Raw genomic sequence first — 21433 nt, forward strand, 5'->3', positions numbered from 1 at the left:
TTCAGGGTTGGGCTCCTCACTACTGGATACTGATTTGCTCAAGCATGTGCAAAGAAGAGCAACAAAACTGGTGAAGGAACTAGAAAACAAGACTAAAGAAGAACAGCTGAGGTAACAGTGGTTGTTTAGTCTGGAGAAGCTGAGGAGCTGAGACTGACCTCAGAGTGACCTCATCACTCTACCACTACGAGAAAGCAAGTTGCAATGAGGAGCACGTTGTTCTCTTTCCTCCAGTGACAAATGGCAGGACCTAAGGAAACTGTCCCAAGTTGCACCAGGGTAGGTTTAGACTGGATATTAGGAAGAATTTCTGGACAGAAAGGTTGGTTAAGCACTGGAATGAATTGGCTTTCCAGGGATGTGGTGGAAGAACCATGGATGTTTTTAAGAGCTATGTGGATGTGGCACTAAGGGACATGGTTTAGTGATGCAATTTTGTAGATCAGGTTGCTGGTCAGACTTCTTCTAGGTCTTTTCCAACCTAGATTAGTCTATGATTCTATATTCAAAATGAGAATAAAAAGAAAGTGATATGTTTAAATCAAGCTCTACCAATTGCAAGTCAAACTATTTACAATATTTCAGTATCATTATGGTACTGAAAACAGTAGAATAATTTAAGGTTCAATTGATCTTTTAAAGGTTTCTGGTTCTGTTTACAGACGCTTCCATTATCTAGAACTAAGAAGTTCAAAAACAGGTGTTAAAGTTAAGTACAGAATTTAGTTGTGCATTAATTACCATTGAGAAAATATTTTTGAACACTAATTTTTGTACGCAGTCCTTAATATTCTGTTTTATGAATATACAGCCCCATCCCCTGTTGAATTTTCTTCCTTATTCCTTGTGCAAACTTCAACATGACAATTTAATATTTTTATCATTGTGATTTATCAAGGTTGTCAAAATTTCCATAATCAGAAATACAGATGCTTTATTTTCTTGTTTTTCCTCTCTTTTGTCCATTTGTCAACAGAAACTGGTGTAAAAAAGTCAGCACTGAAATAAATGAAAACAAACAAACAATAAAAAAACATAAATAGTCATGGCCATAATGTAAATAAGATAGCTTTTCTTTACAGGCATAAGGTAAAGTGGAAAATAGCCAAGAGAAAATGTTTATTCTTTGTGTGGAAACACGTGACTTGCTTATGATTTGCTATTTATCTACTATATAACTAGTAGATTTGCTAGTTATCCACTGAGAGACACTTCAATTTAGAAGTAGAAAAGCTATGAAGAATTTTTGAGTTCCTTCCTTCACTATGAAGGACAGTAGGCTAGACCTGTCACTGATTCACCATGGGTAAAATTTAGTCTACAAAAAGGAGCCAAAACACTTTTGTATGTATCATTCAAACTCAATTTCAGCCATATTCTAAGGGTTTTAACTGAAGTTAAGTGGAACATGGTCTTTCTTTCACATTTTCAAAATGGACTGCACTCCATCTGAGAATATCCTAATTCCATCTAACACAAAGTTTTATATGGTGCTCATCATTGCTGCATCTAAGCAGCACTGCATTAAAGGCAGGAGTAACATCTGTGCTGTGTGAGTTCTGGCATCTTCTCAGATATATTTGCAAGGCAGTTGTTCAAAGCTATGATTTTCAGAAGTTTATAGGTACATATGAATTTTGTTTTTCTATTTATTGCTTCATATAATAAAGTTGTAATGTAAATTGCAGAGACAAAGTCAAAGAAAAGAACCGTGAACTCACTTCAGAAAGCAGTATTTTTTGGGATGTTCCACAATTTCTTTGGGAAAATTTTTTCTAAAGAAACTTCACACCTCAAAAAAATGGCTTCTGGAAAACCAGAATAGGGCCCTCTGAGCTCTTGGCTTTTCACTTGCTTTTCTTAGGACTTGAGGCAAACGCTGCATCCAGCACTTTGCTGGGCTCAGTGAAAATGACAACTGCTTTCAGATCAGTAACAGCTCCTCTGTTTGTTCAGAGTACCCCTTCTACTTCTCCTTCCACCAACTGATAAAGGTCCTTGACACCTTCTTCATGGTGTCCCATGTGTTTTGTCACCTTTCCTTGGCACATTTCAGCTTCTGATAATTCTTACCACTGCACTGATGTACCTCCAACTCTAGATCAAAAAAATTAGCCTGATCCTGCTGAAATATAATCCCACATTCAGTACTGGGCCCTTGTTAATAAAAAATCACAGGTCAATGCAAGAGCTAAATGAACTCTGGAGATACTTCTAGTCATGCTTTTATTCAGCACTGCTAAGATAAAATCACTATGTCCAAGTAAGGCATGTGGAGGTCAGACCTAAACTTGACAGGCATAGAGGGAACTGTGAATCATCTGGTGATGCATAAGGAATGGTTGCAGATCAAAAGCATACTGTGAAATGTAGCAGCAGTTCAAGATTGCACCAAGAAAAACACTTCCTGCAAGTAAGCAAGGGGTTTCTATGTATATCAGCATTTTGCAGATACTAAATGAAAGTCAAAAAGCTGAAACGTTCAGAAAAAGGAAGCTTCCCTCTCAGAATGCTTAATCAGCTAGGGAGAGTAATTGACCTTTATCTGCTCAAGCATAACCTTGGCTGAATTTTTCCATTTAATGCTCTTTTCTTCTTTCTATTCTCATCAAAACATTCCTTCTTTTCATATAGACTCTGCTTGAAAATATGGTCTATTAAGGGTATCCAAGGAAGGAATTTAGTTCTTCTACATATTTGAAAATGTTATAGGACCATTGAAGCTTGTTAACTTTACAAGAAAATATTAGAATAAAGATCCCGTAGTTGCAAAGGTCAACACAAGAAGAAAAACAGCTAGTGAAAGAAAACCTCTGAGAGTGCAGCTAATAGAGGTAGCTAACAGATGCAGCAGTTTGTGCAGCCCTCAGGAACCAAAGAAAGATGGTTAATATTCAAGCATCACTTCCTCCAAGGTCCATCTCAACCAAGAGGAAGTCAGGCAAAAATGATGAGAGGCTGGCATAGATGAACAAGGAGCTCCTTGCCAAACTCAAACACAAAAAGGAAGTATACAGAGTATGGAAGCAATGACAGGAAACCTGGGAGGAACACAGAGACATCGATTCCTTCTTAGATGTCAAGATGTAACCCACTTTTAACAAAACTGAGTAGCAGCAGAAGTAACAATAATCAATGCCATATAGATATCTATCTTCTAGGACAAACAATTCTCATTTTGCTTTCCTTCATAGAGGAAAAAAAAAAAAAAAGTTTTTATATTCCCTTTTTAAACAAACTGCAATATATAATGTGAGTGGTTTGGAGATATGTTTGTACCAGCCTAAAAGCAAGAAGCAAGAGCTGCCTGGTCATCTGACTGCTACCTGTCTGGTAAGAAGCTGAGATAAAAATACCATTTTACCAGATGCATTGAAAGCACTTGCTTTCAGCTACCAGTGTCACAAAACTAGTAGGAATGTCCTATCTTTTAGCCTTTTTGTTAAATTTAGCTGCAATTGGCTGATGGACTTACAAGTCATAGATGAACTAGCTCATGGATAGTGCAGTTTTATATATTCCTTTTCATTGCAAACACGAATCATATCTAAATAAGAAAAGCAAAACATGCCCTCCAAAGGGGAAAACACAAATAGTAACCACCAGAAGAGCAAGCAGCTTACATAAATTCAAATAGAATTGCAAATGTAAATGCAAATGCAGAAGAGAGTGTGCCAAATTGTTTCATAGATGTCTGGTGAATTGTCACAAATGTTGAAGCATATATGACATTTTCTTTTCACATGTTTGCTTAAATTTAACACAGCACTTAAACCCCATATGAATACATTTGTTTAAATAGTTCTAGTACCAAATGGAAATAAATACCTGAAAGAGGTCTCCACAGAAGAAGAATATTACTCTTGTGTTTGCTTTACAAAAGTGTAAAGACATTTTGGAGGACATTAAAGATAATATGTGTGAAATAGGCTTCTGGTTGAAAGAAACAGCTTTAATGCAAAATTACCTTTTTATTTATGAAGCCGTATTTACATTTTTTCCTAAAGTAAGTGATACAAAAGTGTTTGACACCTATCTCCCATCTTGGTTTAAATGTATCATTTTTTAAAAAATATATAAAGTCTCTTTTGACTAGAATGGTAAAAAAAACAGCTAGATTAATTATATAAATGTTGATGTAGTAGCATAAGTTGATGTTTTCTATTTCCCTAAATGTTGCAGTGGTTTCTTTTACACAAATGATACATTTTCACAGAAAGATTTTTTCTCTTTTATTTTAAAATAAGAGATGTTGAAACTAAATACAGAATTTACTTATAATTGTTTCAGCCTTTTGTGTTCTCATCAAACTCATTTGGAGAATGATTTGTCTTTTTGCCACAAAACGCATAAAAATTATTATCTATATTTTCTTCTTTTACATTAGGAGACATATCAGTTCATATCTAAGGCAGCTTTGATCTCATCCTTTAACCACATGACACTATTTTGTAATTTTTGAATGTTTCAGAGATCTTATAGGCACTTCTTTATCTACCTATTTTCTAAACTTCTCTCTTTCTTCTAATCATAACATTAAATGTCAAGAGGTTTGTTATCTAACTATATACAAATCTATTCCATATAGTTTTAAAATATTAATCTTTGTAACTATTTTTTATATTTTCTATCTTATGTGTCATATGCCATCAATACCTAAAACAATGCCTTTGGGGAATTTTTGTAAAAAAAAAAAATCATTTATTTTTTTTCCCCTTGCATTTATAAATGTTATTCACATTGTAGTATTCTGTACATCTAAAGAAATTTAAATATATCTAATCCTCCCCAATTCCTCTTCCTCTCTTCTCCTTGCCTTCTCCTTTTACCCTCTTTCATTAGCAAGAAAAAATAGCCTGTAACAACTCAAAATTAAAGGATTTTAATCTTCTAGCCTAAGCAATACAAATGCATATTTTCAGCATCAAAGCACTCACCAAAATTTCCATAAGCAGATACTATATTTTCTCCTTGTATTGTAATCTCCATTTCTCCAAGATTGGATCAAGTGTACTTCATTATCTTTGTCACAAGTGTAGTCAGCCACCCTGAAGAAAGGAAGTGATAATTAGTGTAAGACTATGTGGAAAGAGAGTGTCTGCCCCTTTAAGGATATGTGGTCAAGAGCCTTTTCCAAGACAATGTGGTGGTTTTACCTTGTTACGTAGCAGCTGAACTCCAGTATGACCACTCTCTCAATCCCCCTCCTCAAAGGGAAAGGGGGAGAAAATATGATGAAAAGGGCTCATGGGTTGAAATAAAGACAGGGAGATCACTCAACAGTTATTGTCATGGGAAAAACAGACTCAGCAAAAAGAGATTAATAGAATTTGCTGGCTATCACTAGCAGACTAGAACAGTGAGAGACTAAAAGCAAACTAAAAACACCTTCCCCTCATCCACGCTCTTCCACCTCCTCCCCCCAAGTGGCTCAGGGGAACAGAGAATGGGGGCTGTGGTCGGTCCCTAATGCTTCATATTCGCTGCTCCTTCACAGTCACTCTCTGCCCCTGCTCCACGTGGGGTCCCTCCCATAGGACGCCATCCTTCCCAAACTGATCCTGCGTGGGCTTTCCACAGACAGCAGCTCTTCAAGAACTGTTCCAATATGGGTCCATATCATGGGAACTGACTAGGCCTTCAGGAACAGACTGCTACAGAACAGATCCCCATGGGCTGACAGATCACCTGTTCACTGTGGGCTCCTCCATGGGCTGCACTGTCGAGATCCACTCCACCATGGTACTGCTGTGGGCTGCAGGGGGACAGCCTGCTCCACCAGGGGCCCCTCTGCAGGCTGCACGGGAACTTCTGCTTTGGTACCTGGAGCACCTCCTGCCCACATTCTTCACTAACCTTGGGGTCTGCAGGGCTGGTTATCATTCCTCACTCTCCCATCTCCTTTTTTTTTTTTTTGTTGGTTTGTTTTTTTGTTTATTTTCTTTTGTTTATTTTATTTTGTGCAGGTTTTTTTTTTCCCCTTTCTTAAATATGCTCTCACAGAGGCCCAACCAATATTACGTATTGACTTGGCTCAGGCCAGCAGCAGGTCCCTTTTGGAGCACCTGGAGCTGGCTCTGGTCTAACATGGAGCAGCTACTGGGCTCTTCTCACAGAGGCCACCCCAGGAACCAACCTGCTACCAAGTCTTTGCTACACAAACCCAAGACATAAAACAAGAGATAAAATAAAAGAAAGAGAGGAAGTGAGGCACCAAGTCTGGTCAGTCACATTATTTTATGAGAGCAGGTGGGAATGCAGGAATGTTTATGCCAGCAAGGATAAGTGAATACGAACCTCTAATCTGGGAGACAATCACAAGGAACAAACATCCCAGTCACACTAACTGGTGGGCTGAGAAGCTACAGGACTCCTTCCAGGAAAGATGAACCTTGCAACTGATAAGACAGCACGTGAACCAAGGGGCCCGGAGTAGGAGGGTGCAGGAAACTGCAGGGCTCTGAAAACCTGTGGGGGTGTACAGGGGCAAGGGGAAGCAAGAGGAACGAAGAGGTGATATAGGTTAAAAGAAAAAAAAAAAAAAGTGTAAGACTGTTGGCTGCATGTAGTTGTAGCTAGTCACTACGCTCACCTGGCCAAGCTCTGCACCTGATCACTACAGTTTGTCCTATCTTCTTCTATTTCCTCATTAAATTTTTACTCTCTGTATTCACACTCTGCAGTGTCTATGTGTGCTGCAAGCACAACTACATGCCAGCTGCTGGTGAGAGGTAGCGTGTGTGTGTGTGATATCAATGACTGGAGTGAGTGGGTGTCTTCGAGTCACTGTTGTGGGAGTAGTGTGTGTTCCCAAATCACCTGCTGTGGGGGGGGACCAGCACGAGTGAGGCAACTGCAGAGCTCTCCACGGTGTCTGGTGAGTCATTAGGCTGTGAGTCACGCAGGCCTGGTGCCAGCTCGTGGGGGCTGAGTGTCTGTATCTTTCCCAGCCTTGTGTGTGTTGGGTGTCTGTGTGCATTCGCTTAGCAAGCTTTAAACTAGATTAGCCAGAGAGGCGTGAAGGCCTCGGGTCCAGAACAGGGTCTTATAGGAAGGGGAGGGTGTACATGCTGGTACTGCCTGAAGGATTTGCAAATGTGGTGTGCATAAGGAATGAGTGTTTGAGTTTGTATATGTTTGCAGGGAACTTTTAAGACTGACTAGCCAGCAAGTAGGTGACTCATGAAGTGGGTAAGAGGTCCGGGATCAGGGCAGGGGTGCTGGGCAAACAAAGGAGCTGTGGCAGAACTTGAGGAATCCAGGCAGGGGGCTGAACAGACACAGGAGCTGCGCAAGGTACACAGAGGAGCCCTGAATGCATGTGTGTTTGTCAGTCTAGAGCATGTTGCGTGTGCGCCTTCGCTACTGAACTTCCATCTTTACCAGCCAGAGAGGAGAAATGGGACTCGGCTGTCTGTCTGTCTGTTTTACATGAAAGCTGTTGGAAGCAGCCCTTTAGCTGGGGCAGCCTGTGTGACCAGTCATGTTAGTGTCATGTCTGTCTGTGTGTATCTGTATGACTCTGGGATAGGTGTTCAGCTTTGCTACTGGCTGAACTTGCAAAGAGGAAAGTGGAAGCTGTGTTTCCCAGGCTGGGCAGAGACCCTGCGTCCCCAAGCACTGGTCTAGGCCCCCAGAATCAGGCAGGAGTGGTCTTTGGCCAGAGCAGCTGGAGAAGGCAGCTCCACACTTGGTTCTTCTCCTCCCTTAAGAATAAGATGCAGTTTTGTGTTATCAAATCTTCATAAAATTTAAAATTATAGGTCATTCAGCTTCGTCTGGAAACTTACAATTATATAAAAGGACACTTTTTATTCTTATATGCTTTTTCTTACTTGTTATTGTTCTGTGAAATCTACATATGTTGCAATCCTGAAGAAGAAATATAGAAAAAAAAAAAAAAGTAAAACCTTTTCTGTGTCTTTCCTTTCATAGGTTGCAGAGGCAATCTGGATTTGTGAACAATTTATCTATCTATCTATCTATCTATCTATCTGTTTATTAAAATTTGTAAAAGCACCTTATGGTGACTGAATTTTCTGACCTGCAGAGACTTACAGAACTTTCTTTTGTTGTTGTTTCCTCTGAATATTTAATTTGTTGGATCTATGAGGAGTCTTACAACAATTTCATTAAGGGTCAAAAATCAAAATAAATCATTAAAACATTTGGTTACTGTAATAGAAGAGCTGTGCCAAAATCAGTAGACGCTATAGAAAAGCATTGAAAAGACAAGGAAAGCTAACCATCACAACATGCTATATGCCATGTCTTGCTGTGGTGAACAGGCACTATAAGCAGACATAACCAGTACTGCAAAAATACAAAACTTTTCTTACAGCTGTGTCTGAAACACTTGACTGTTTTCAAATGCGAATATAAACAATGTATGGGGTATTCACAGTACTCTTTGCACTGTCAGCCATGGCAAACAGCAATTTTAAGACTTTTCCCCTTGAGCTACAAGTACTTCCAAAACCCACCACCTTTAATGGGAATTCTTACACAGAAAAAAATAATCTTCTTTCAAAAAACAAGACATTGAAGATGTATGGCATTATTAATAATTCCTTAATACAAATTACAAAAAAATACAAATACACTATTTACTGATACATAAAAAACAAAGCAATTCTTTACAGCTAATAGAGACATAAGTTTACGTTCATAGGAAAACAAATTTTGTACTGAGCATATAGTTCTAAAGATATTATATTTACAATTTATGCTCTATACTAAAAGTAAAATTAAAACAAACAAACAAACAATCTTTCCTATTAACTGTTAACAGAATAGTCTACCCAAACACATGGGCATCTATATAAAATCTCAAAGGATCAAGGTATCATATACAAGAAAGACAATAAGGGTGATATAGTTAAGGGTGATATAGATATTGTTAGGTGTGTGTTTTTTGGATTAGGATTTGGTTACTGGAAACCTGGCATTTGTTGTTTTTATTGTTTATTTTTTATGGTGCCCTTGGTTGTCTGTTCTGGCCACTGGTTCTGCTTCAGAAGAGCTCAGGTTTCCACTAGGAGACTTATTGATAGGTACTTGTAACCATCTCTTTGTAGGCAACTAAGTCCCAAACCAGCAGGTAGTACTGAATTCAATCCAAAGTGCTTAAAAATTAGGTCAAATTCAATCCCAGAGTTCTGTTTCAAAGTCCAACACATCTATTGCCAAATCAGTCTGCCTGAACTTCCAAAGCATTGTTTATCCTTAAATTTCCCATATTTTTCCATTCCACATTGTTTATTTTTTGCTTAATGATTTATTTTTGTTTGAAAAAAAAAAAAAAAAACAACATTTAGCTTAATGTTGTTTCTCTGATATGTAAATAACTTGTCAGGTAGAAGTCTTTTGGATATGCAGATGCATGAGGGCAGCCAGGCATAAACAGTATAAAGAAACACAAATTGTATGTAGGTTGAACTAAAAGTCAGGGAAGATTTTATATACAGAAACTTCAAGTTCTTAAATAATAGTCATTTGTTACCTAAATGAGGGTCTTTTTTTTTTTTTTCCTTTCTCTGAGAATTTACTAGTTTGTTGTCTTTAATTGTACTAAATTACCTACTAATAATGACAGATATTTTCTCCACAAAAAGACACACTTTTTTCCTAAGTGTGTATGAGATTTTCTAGAGCTTTCCATATCTTTTGAATCAGGAGACAAAGGCACTTAACCCTTATCGTGAGCTCCATGGAAGAAATCACTTTATAATACTTTCTTATGCCTGAAAAAAAAATAAAAAAATCCCCAGATGTAAAATGTAATGTTTATTATCTGGGCTTTTCACACAGTTATGTCTGTACCTGAAAATCATTTACTACTAAACATTTTCTTAAAAAACATGGAACAAATGTTTTGGGTAAGAGGAATAATGGAAAAGGATAAGATATGTGTTGATTCAGTCTGAGTATAAGCTTTATGTTTATGTTCTAGCTATTCACCTGGGCAACCCAAGAGGCAATATGACACAATCAGAGTATTAATAAGCTTGCCTCACAGCCAGTTACTCTAGAAAGGAAGGCATGTATTTAAAACTAAGATTTCCATCTCCCACATTTAGGTGTCTAAACATAAATTTCTAGATGTTTCCTTAAATGATGGAATTATAACCACTGTAAATGTGATTCAGTTGCTTCAGCATGGATCACCTGGGATGTCACTGAGTACTCCCTGAATTACAGAAGGGTTTTGGTGTGTTCTACAACAATACAACAATTTCTACAGGAAATCTCAGACATCTTAACCCTTACAAACTCACATTAAAGCAATTCAGTTGTTCCTTCACTGCCCATTACATTAGTATAGAGAACTAGTTTTCATGCTGGCACCTGCAGCTATACATCTCTCCTTAGCTTTTGCAATATCTATATGACATATTTTTAAATATAAATAGGGAAAATGTGGATTTTCCTTGACATATCTTTACATTCTAGCTGAGTATGATCGTTACTTCGTTATTGTACCTGTTATATTTATTATTGTATTTCTAAGAGAATCCTAGACCCAAATGACAACAAGTAGATACGGAATCTCTGTCTGACTCCAAACTTCACTATCACATACTGGGGCATTTGCCTTAGTGGAAACTGTGCCTTGAAAAGTGTGTAGTATGGGCTTACTCATTCTGAATGTGACCAAAGCCTTTGGAAAATAAGTGGTCTTCCTGCTATGCTTGAAACATCATTTCAGATACACATTGGACAAAAAAGTTTTCTGCCTCTGGGCATCAAGTCCAAAGAGCAGATGAGGAAGAAATAATTCTGATGAGATTCTTCTTTTGACCTTGGGTAACTGAAATACAAAGATTAATAAATTACAGCTTTCTGGCCAGCGTAAAGTGTTCCTCTGCTTAGTACCACAGCAACTGAGCACATTTTACATATTGTTACTAAATCATCTCAAAATTAAATTAGCATATTGTGTATTTATTTATTTTTTTGAATGTGCTGTCCAAAATGGCCATGATGGGAGTAGCACTTTTATGGGTAATCTGCCTGAATAAATACAGCTGCATATTATGAAGCAATACTTGATTTATCTGGCCACAGCAGGCACTGGCTTCATTTCATAACACAACAGCCAGCAAAACTTAGCTAATACAATTATTTTGATGCTTTTCTGTGTTGGTGCTGTTCATCTGAGAGTTTTACCTGCATTTTCTTTGCAATAGAAACTTTCCAGTAAAGCTCAGTTTTAAGGATTTGGGCAGCATTATTATTACTTATTAAAGTAATAATTTCCAAAGTTGGTTCATGGTGTTTAAAAAAATAAAATAAAACACACAATCATGTACATTAAAAAAAATAAAAAATAAAAAATAAAAGGTTTGGTCCCTGCCATAAAGAGCTTACAGTCTAAAAGGTACTTATCTTAAGAGGTGAGAGAAAGGTTTCATTAAAGGATTTTTAGATGCATGGAAATGCATTATAAGTGTAAGTAGAATAAGCAAATCAATCAGACTAATGGCAAGCAAATGTTCTTTAGTTCTGTTTTGTTTGAGGGGCAATACTGCTCATTTCAAGCAACTTTTGCCTTCAAGCTTTTGATTATAAAATGTCTTAGGTCTTCTTTCCATGTTGCATAGCTGCTTCAGTGACAATCATTGCTTCTGATCTTCCCTTACATCTACAATGCAGCCAGAAAAGTTGGTTGTTTGAGTCTGCCTTGGTTTCAAATGCAGTTGTAGAAGTGCAGCTCCTTACAGCAACCAGGGGGCACAACTCCATGTCAGACCACAGTCACTGTGGGGTTGCAGTATGATCTCACAGGTGGGCAGAGGTCAGTGTTTCAAATAGTGACAAAAATAGTGACATAGTGACAAAAAACCTGTCTTGCCTCCAGATCCCATGTGCCAGGCGCTGTGGGCTAGCCAGCTGTTTCTGACAGGTGACACTCAGGCTGCAGAAGGGCAGTGCTGCTACACGGTGAAAGTTCAAGTTGCCTGCTTTATGACAGAATGATGAAAGAAAAGCATTAATGGAGGGATACACAGCTTCTTTGATTTTTTTTAGAAATTTATTTCAGAACTGAATATATTAATATAAAATTAATTTGGTGAAACAATGTAAAGGTTACAGTAAAAGTTTAAAATCATATATACAGTATGTATAAATTATATAAAATAAATATGCCATAAAAAAAAAAAACTCAGAAAACAACATTTAATATCATCCCAATACCTTATTTGAAATTTTCTGTTGCTATGGAGGATGGATGTTAGGGCATTTAAAGCATTTCATTTAACTTAGCTGACTCAGATTTTTAATTATTTAGTTAGTTTGTTAAAGAGGAACTATTTCGGAATCTGTTTGTTATGGGGGTCCTGAAACAGCACTACCATCTTGTTCAGTGACCCATTTGAGTTCTACCTCTCACAAGAAGAAAAAAAATACAGCACTTCTGATGTTTTTTACTTCCAAATCTGCAGTCAGAACATTTTGATGGCACCATTAAAATGCAGCCTGTCGTATATTTATACATCAAAAAGCATATTCTACTTTCTAAAATTTCATACAATTTTGCCACATTTTAAATAGTATTCTCATTTACAGCAGTGCTTAAATACATTGACCAAGCCTTAACTAAGCAACACAGAAGATTATCACGATAACCATGAAAAAATACACAGGAAGTCATGTTAGCAAGAAAACAAAAGCAATACAAATTAAAATCAGAACGTTTTTGGGGGGGAGAAAAAGACCTCAAAATCTTTCGTACTAAGTGACTGAATGATTCATGGCTTAAAGCGCTAGTGTTATTAATCAGTATCAGTCCTGTTCTGCATTTGAGATTGACAGGAAATCAGAGCCTGGATTCAACAGTGCAGCTTGATCCAGATTAGATTAGAGCCTCCTAGCTGGCTGAGAAATACTTCACACATAGTTAAACTTGCTATATTTTTCTGCTCTTCTCTGCACTCTAGAGGGTAACAATGTTTACTCTTTTGAAAACTCAATCTCTTACTGAACCTTGATCTCAACTGGGCATTCCATCTTCACTTGCTATATCAAAAAATAAATCAAATATACTTGTGCAGAAAATGTTATTTTTTTTCTGTTCCCTTACATCTGTCAAAGCTTCCCAGTTGATCAGAAAAATAAAATAAAGTATATGCAGAGAAACTGGATATGGATATAATTTGGAACTAACACATTTACAGTGTCAGAAGATTTGATGCAAGGGGATGGTTAGGACATCACTGTAGAAAAAGTTAAACTGATTCTACAGACATTCTGCTTTGGGTCTTTTAGAAGGCATCTGATCAAAAGCATGTTTGGTCCTGTTCAAAGAGCAATAATACCAAACAAACATTTGGAACCAAAATGTTTCTTGTGGTTAATGTTTCTATTTTATTGGTTTCATCCATCATAAAATGTTAAGTCTGGGGTTCAAAAATTGTGAATAAAAGTAGGTTCAAAGTAACTTAGTATTGGAATATAAAATCTTAAGAAAATAGGATTTTTATTATTAAATATTTTCCTACTTGACAAGAAGTTAGAGAAGTTAGACCCCTTTATTAGGAACTAGTGGATAAAAGTTTGTTAGAAAACCAAAATCACTTGCAGTCAAATCTGACTGTAAAAATACATAACTATGCTAGCTCCCCCCCCCTTTTTTTTGGTATTTTTTTTTCCATTTTTTGTTTTCCTGAAAATGTGCATGAAGCACTGTTCTTTAGTTCTTATTTAAGAACATCAACTGTAGCTTATAGAAAGAGTTTAGCATCATTCATTTATATAAGCTTTTATATAGATGTCAAAACTACATAATTACAACAGCTATCCTAGAGAAAACAATGACATTTAATGTAGGTTTCATATGACCAAATTTATATAGTATTTAGTATTATATATATATATACTATATATAATACTATATATACTATACTAATATAATACTATATATATACTATATATAATACTATATATAGTATTATATATATAGGATTTATATAGTATTAGGAGCTGAATTGGTTGCTTAAACAGAGGTATTTAATGTTACTAGAAAAGCCCTATCTGGCAATCAGCTTTGTCTTCAGAAGGGTTCAGGTTTTTATAGGTTTTATCTGTCAGCCCTAAGCAGGTGCCTTTGATACTGTACTAAATTTCACTAGATTTCTACTTTTGATTCACCTGATAGTTACCTACGCTCAACAAATGGGAGTTTAGGTAACTAGGGCTGAATTTAGCTAACTTCAGACTAGCATCCATTATCACCTAAAACTCATCAGCATACCTCTGCTATCTGCTTGGGGCTGATAGATCAAGACCAGTATCTCCTAGAAGAGGAGCTAGATGCAGTAGAATACACTGGAGTGTCTCATATGATACCAGATGTCTACATGTAGACAACCCAGTTAAGCTGATGTTCTCTACCTTCTAGATCACCATGTGTTGTCTTTTAATGTGTTACAGTTAAATTTAAAACAATATAAATAGAGCATATGTGGTCAGATATAAAGCATATTTTAAACACTGGCTATGGAAAAATGTTTAATATAATAATACATTATTTATAATGTGAATAAAATATCTTTAAAAGCTGTAGTAAATATTTTTCTTTCTTTGAAATACAAAAGTGATTTACATACATAATGGAAAGTCTGCCATTTAGTACAGAAAATATATATATTATTTTTTGTCATGTTTATAAAGTTTTGTCTGAGTACATTAATTCTAGAAACTCTTCATCCACTGCATTACAGTCAGAAAGTGGAAATTGTTTCAGTTCCTAGCTGCCTAACATATGTCAGAGTTTGCTGTTCTGAAGCATATTCTGGATTATCACATCTTTCAGGCGAAAATATTAAGGTAAAAAGAAACTGGGAAGTTTTACAGGCAATTTGTTTGCAATCATCACTCTACTCAAGAACCTTAGTCACATGATGTACAGTCTAACCTGGCATCACTCTGTGTCGCTCCTTGTATTATGGTTTTAATTACATTTTTTTCCCAATTTTATATTTTACATATGCTTAATTAGTGGAATAACTATTATAAATTATCGATATTTAGCTTCTAGATTATGAATAATTAAGTATAATGAATTTTAGATCAGTAATCTTTTACCTCGTTTCGATTTGTATCTGACTCGGTGAATGAATGATGAAGACGTTAAGGACTCCTTTTAAGCCACCAGTCCCACTTTTGAAGTTGGTTGATTTCAAACAGCAGTATGATTTTTAAATGATTTGTGATATAAGGCAACAATTTAAGAAAATGCATGCAACAGGATAAAGTCTTCAAGCGCAGTGGAAGCTAAACCTTATGAAGAAGACAAATTTTAATTAACTCATGATACTGGTTTCCAAAAAATGTCAATAAAATAATTTAATTCAATATTTTGAAAGTTTTGCTTTGTTTTGATAGAATACATCACTAATGATTTAGAATACCATTTATTAAGGAGAAAGATAACACCCGCAGTCAGATATCCAGAGGGGTGTGTTTGTGCAAGGGCAACTGTCCCTTTTGGAAATGCAACACTTTGTAGTACATTCTGGGTTGAGCCAATTACTGTATATTATGAAAAGCTGGTATTAGTAGCCTGACACATAAAGCCATTATGTTCCCACATGTTCGCTTTCCTTTTATGTTACTGAAATATTTCGTCTTGCACTGAAGGTATAGCATAGCTAACAGTCTGATTTCTTGCTGATTGCCACCTCTGAACACTGCATATTGAAAGAGGAGATGGAAATGTTAAAATAAAATGTTCCTAACATTTAAGCATTGTTTTTTTCAGCCCTCTATTACAGAAAGCTTTGGGACATTTTGTAAGAAAGACATTTTTTTCCTTCAAATACTGAATGAAATAGATGGAAGAGAACAAAGAAGACATATTACACTTGCTGCAGAAGGCTTAAAAATTGAACAACAGTCTGCGGAATTAATATCTATTCAATTTGTAAGTTATGTTTATTTGTTAATTTCTTAATTAATTTCTTTCCTTCTAGCAATTCCTATTGCAGGACCAGAAGGACACAAGCAAGGACTGCATTACAATTTTCACTGACTTTTTAGGTGGAATGAGATTTATCTTACATAACTTTAGACAGGTGTAATGTAGATGTCTATATCTGACTAATCAGATAACCGTCACTGAAGATTTGCTGAAGTCATTTACTGAATATTAAGCTCTAGTAGCTCTTTCCCCGGCTCAGCTAAGGCTCAAGATTATCTAATGTTACATTATTCCTGTATTGTCAGTGGTCAACAGGCATAGCAGGTGAGTAGGAACAGCCACTTCCTGATTGAATCTTGGACCTTGAGGTCTGGATCACAACCTGATCTGGGAAGTACCAGAACTGTACATTCTGGAAGGTACTGGAATGGCAGGGTGGAATGGTGGAAAATACCAAAACTGTCTTATCTGAACTGTGGCCAGGATGGGAAAGTACTAACAGTCAGTCATCTCACGGCTCTACACATAGTGTCCCTAAGCGAAGAACTCCATGAACTCTTCAGGGATCACAGTGGGCTGTGACCTTCAATCTCCCCCTGAGCTGGGACACCTTTCAGGTGGAATGTCTGTCGGGGCTGACTCCTCAAGTAGTTCCTGTTTCTAATATAGCAAATATTCTAATATAGCAAATTCTTTTGAATAATTATGTTAAACTGGCTGATGATTAAGTGCAATCTAATCCTGTGATTTACCATAAAATATTAATAAATCTTAAATTGCTACTAGATCAAAGTTTTGTAAAAAGCTATTCACAAGCTAGTGTTCATCACTTAGTGTGTGAGTCCTTCACTTACTTTTTAGCAAAAGTAGATTTGTTTTAACACAGATTTGTTGCTGATTATGTAACTATGTGATTGAGTTTAATGAAGTGATTGAGCAGCTAATCCTAAAAAACATTTCCAGGCAAATAAAAAACAAGAAAATTCTCAGGAGCAGTCAGTATGTATTCACCAAGGGGAAGACACGCTTGGCCAACTTGATAAACTTCTATGATGAAATCACAGGGTGGCAGATGAAGATATTGTCTACCTGGAGTTCAGTAAAGCTTATTTCACTGTCTCCTGTAAGATCTTCATACACAAGTTGTTGCAGTATGGACTGGATAAGCAGACAGTGAGGTGGCTTAAAAACTGTTTGAATGACTGTGCCCAGGGGATTTTGATCAGTAGCAGAAAGTCTGCTTGGAGGTCAGTAACAAGCAGTGTACCCCAGGGGTGTGCACTGGATCGAGTCTAGCTTAATGTCTTCATTTATGATCTGGCTGGTGGCACAGCAGGTACTCTTAGAAAGTCTGAAGATGGCACAAAATTAGGGGGAGCAGTGGATATGACAGAGAGTTTTGCTGCCATCCAGATGGACCTTGACACACTGGAGAAATGGGCCAGTAAGAACATCCTGCTCTTCAGCAAGGAGAAGTGCAAAGTCGTGCACCAGGGGAGGAACAACCCCAGGTACCAATACCTGCTGGTCTACTCATCTAGAAAGTAGCTCTGCAGAAAAGAACCTGTGGGTGTCCTGTTGGACACCTAGTTGAACATGAATCAGCAATCTGCCCTCCGGGTAAATAGGGATAATGATATCCTGGGCTGCATTAGGCAAAGTATTGTCAGCAGGTCAACGGAGGTCACTCCGGAGGTACTCAGGACAGGTAAGGTCACACTTGGAGTACTGTGTGTAGTTCTGCTCCCTTCTTCGTCCCTCAGTACAAGAAAGATGTGGGCATACTTTAGAGTCCAAAGTGAGGCCACAAAGATGATTACAGCACTGGATCATCTCTCCTATGAGAAAAGGCTGAGAGAGTTGAGATTGTTTAGCCTAGGAAGGAGGAGGCTCAGAGGGGATCTCATCAATATATATAACTGAAGGAAGGGTGCAAAGATAATGGAGCCAGGCTCCTGAACATCAGGAAGCGCTTCTTTGTGCAGATGATGGAGAACAGGAACAGATTGCACACAGCAGTTGTGGTGTCTCCCTCCTTGGATATCTTCAAAAATTTCATGCTTCAAAATATTATGAATTGTGAAATTATAATATGAAGTTTCTATTAAAATGTGTATATTCACAAATTTTACTCATCTATCCCAAAACAAAGTAGATCCATCTATTTACAAAATATTTTAGAAAACTAACATTTACAACCATGAATTTATGAAGACATGAAGTTGTCGTGTTTTAAATTGTCAAGGATCTGGAGGAAACACTGTTCACGCTGATGACATTTGCAAATTACAACAAAATGAGTTGACCAGTCAGTACATGGGCAAGGCTGCCATCCTCAGGGGCTGTATAAATTCAACAAAGTAAAATGCAAAGTCCTGCCCCCAGGCAGGAAGAATACTAAGCAGTGATACAAGCTGAAGGGGCCCACAAGGATCAGCAAGTCCAACGCCTGGTTCCACACAGGACTACCCCAAAATAAACCATATGTCTGAGAGCATTGTCCAAACGCTTCTTGAACTCTGGCAGGCTTAGTGCTATGAACACTTTTTCTGGGGAGCCTTTCCAGTGCCCAGCTACCCTCTCAGTGAGGAACCTTTTCCTAATATTCAGCCTGAACTTACTGTGTTGCAGCTTCATACTATTCCCTTGGGTCCTGTCACTGCTCAGCAGAGAGCAGAGCTCAGCACCTGCCCCTCCACTCCTCCTCGTGAGGAAGCTGTAGGCCGACGTAAGGTCTCCTTCCTTCAGTCCCCCATGAGGTATCCTCCCTTCTTGGCTGAACAAATGAAGTGACTTCAGCTGTTCCTCATACGTGTTGCCCTCTAGGTCCTTCACCATCTTTGTAGCCGTCCTTTGTAGCCCTCTCTAGTAGTTTTATGTTCTTATACTGTGGTGACCAAAACCGCACACAGTACTTGAGGTGAGGTCACACCAGCACAGAGCAGAGTAGTGCAATCACTTCCCTTGACCGGCTAGCAGTGCTGTGCTTAATGCACCCCAGGACATGGCTGGCCTTGTTGTCTGCCAGACTGTGGCCTCATATTCAGCACTCATATTAAACTTGTGCTGATAAGCTTTGAATTAATCACCCCAAAATTGTCGAAAGGAAAAGATGCTTAGATAATGTAGCAAATTTAAATTCCGTGGGATTTGTATGTTAAAAGTTTTGCCAAGGAGTACAGTTTCTATTTTTATTTTTATTTTTATTTTTATTTTTATTTTTATTTTTATTTTTATTTTTATTTTTATTTTTATTTTTATTATTTTTATTTTTATTTTTATTTTTATTTTTATTTTTATTTTTATTTTTATTTTTATTTTTATTTTTATTTTTATTTTTATTTTTATTTTTATTTTTATTTTTATTGATTAAGGTCTATATGAACTTTCAGTGTTGCAAAAGGATGATCTTACACCTGTTTTCCAACTGCTAACAGGTAAGATATGAGGCGTGCTGTTTCTTTGATACAGTTCCCAGAACAATATTTGTCAGCCTAGTTATCCAAGAAGAAGCACTCACATATTTATCTTTATAAAAGATGGTGAATCACAGTGAAGGAAGTCAACTTCAGACAAATTTGAAGCTTAGCTGTATGGAGATATTTACCAATTATATACATAGATATAATCTGCTAATCTCTGAAGCTTTTTCCAAATAGGTGTTGTCTGAGCACTGAATATTACAGATGTTATTTTTAGCACAATATTAGACTATTAGGTGCATCCTAAAGCCTCTTTGGATTGTATTTTAACAGACTAGGAATTGGCAGTTTTAACTACATTCAACCACACTAATCTATGCTTGGTTTGTGTTGATTGTAAACATACCTAGTTTACAATTACTTGCTTTATTGAATACTCACATTTTCACCCAATTCTTTGAAAGAATTAGAAGAATAAGCATGCAAGAATAAATAAATTAATAAAAATTGGCACTTCTGGTGATTTGCCATAATAACACAATAGAGGAAGGGGAAATTGCAAAGATATAAAGGCTCTCTCTGAAGAATTATAATATAATTGAAAATAAAATAAAATAAAATAAAATAAAATAAAATAAAATAAAATAAAATAAAATAAAATAAAATAAAATAAAATAAAATAAAATAAAATAAAATAATAAAATAAAATAAAATAAAATAAAATAAAATAAAATAAAAAAAGTATAAGAAATTTTGCATTTGCAGAAGAGTAACTCTCTCACTAGTCTTTCTCCCTCTAGGTCTCCATGAAACTGAGCTCATTCACACTGTAAAAGAATTAAAAAGAGTAAAGCAAAAAAGAAACAACAGCAATAAAACTCAATTTTTATTTGATCCACACTTTTCTGGAATATTAGGAATTAATCTGTTGGGTTTAGTGTTGTTTTTTTTTTCAGATTTTTTTTGACACTTTAATTTTTTCTTGTCATCTGTAGTAAATTTAAAATAAAAAATGTTTTGTAGTGAAAAAGAAAAATGTCCAGCATTCAGTTCCTTTGTGTTTGCCTAAGACTTTTTATCATGTTACAGACAAGCTAATGAAAATTTTGGTGCCTTAGAGGTGTATGTTTCTGGCATATTAGTATTCATCAAACATAACAAGGAATTGCAGGAAAGAAGAAAAAAATAAGTAAATGCTTGCATATTTACAAATCATACAGTTCATAATGATAGGGAAATATTTCCTCCTTGAATTTTCATGAGATTAAACTCTCTCAAAGCACGATGGTGGTTGCCCAGGTTGACCTACGTATCTAAGAAATTAAAACACTTGCTTAAGTATAACTAGGTAACTTCTTTAGTAACCCCAAACTCACATACCTGATATGAAGTCTCCAGTCTGTGTATTAAAATCATGCCCTTCTTAGAAAGGACAGCTCTGAATATAGAAAATTAGAAACTGCAGGTCATAGGAACTTCTCCATTTAGCAAGTGTAATGAGCTATCCATCCCAATTACAAACACAAATCATAATCAGTTTCTTGGCAGAAGAAAAAGAATTTTAAATTAAGAAAACATGAAGAACACAGAAAAAACAGCAGGCAAGACAGCTTTGCAAAGGTATAAGCAACTAAACTGGCAGGTGAAAGACATGGGTGAGTAGCTTTCAATAAACTGTATATAGCATAGAAAAAATAATCTATAGAAAGGGAATACTGAAACCATTGACGAGATCAGCAAGTAAAATGAGGAAAGAGAAGGAAGAATAGATATGGCTGAGCACATAATGGTAGAGAACGTATAAGAAAAGTCAAAATTTTAACAAAAGAATACTTATACCAGAACCCCAAAAGAAATACAGTTAACATTAGCAAATGTCAATAAGAAAACATTTTGTGTATTGGGAAGTAAACCAGTAAGTCAAGATACTTAAAGAAGAGGTAACTTCTTTAGTATGTAGTTTTGTATCTTGATCTTAAGGGAACCTAGAGAAAAAGGGGAAGCAATAACAACAGTTATCCATCTGTACAACACTCATGGCTTTTTTTTTTTTTTATGATAAAATGGGGAAAAACACTTCTTTTCACTT

General features: G+C 36.4%; 1 long non-coding RNA gene across 1 annotated transcript; it reads left to right on the plus strand.

The window, feature by feature from the left end:
• Nucleotides 1–6793: 6793 nt before the first annotated feature.
• LOC308187815 lies at nt 6794–20608 on the plus strand. Its single transcript, XR_013944942.1, has 4 exons — nt 6794–6877; nt 15800–15925; nt 19297–19359; nt 20145–20608. It is a non-coding gene; the product is annotated as an uncharacterized lncRNA (long non-coding RNA).
• The last annotated feature ends 825 nt before the right edge of the window (nt 20609–21433 follow it).

This window comes from Anser brachyrhynchus (genome assembly GCF_964034855.1).
Source record: "Anser brachyrhynchus genome assembly, chromosome: 1".
NCBI classification, from domain to species: Eukaryota; Metazoa; Chordata; class Aves; order Anseriformes; family Anatidae; genus Anser; species Anser brachyrhynchus.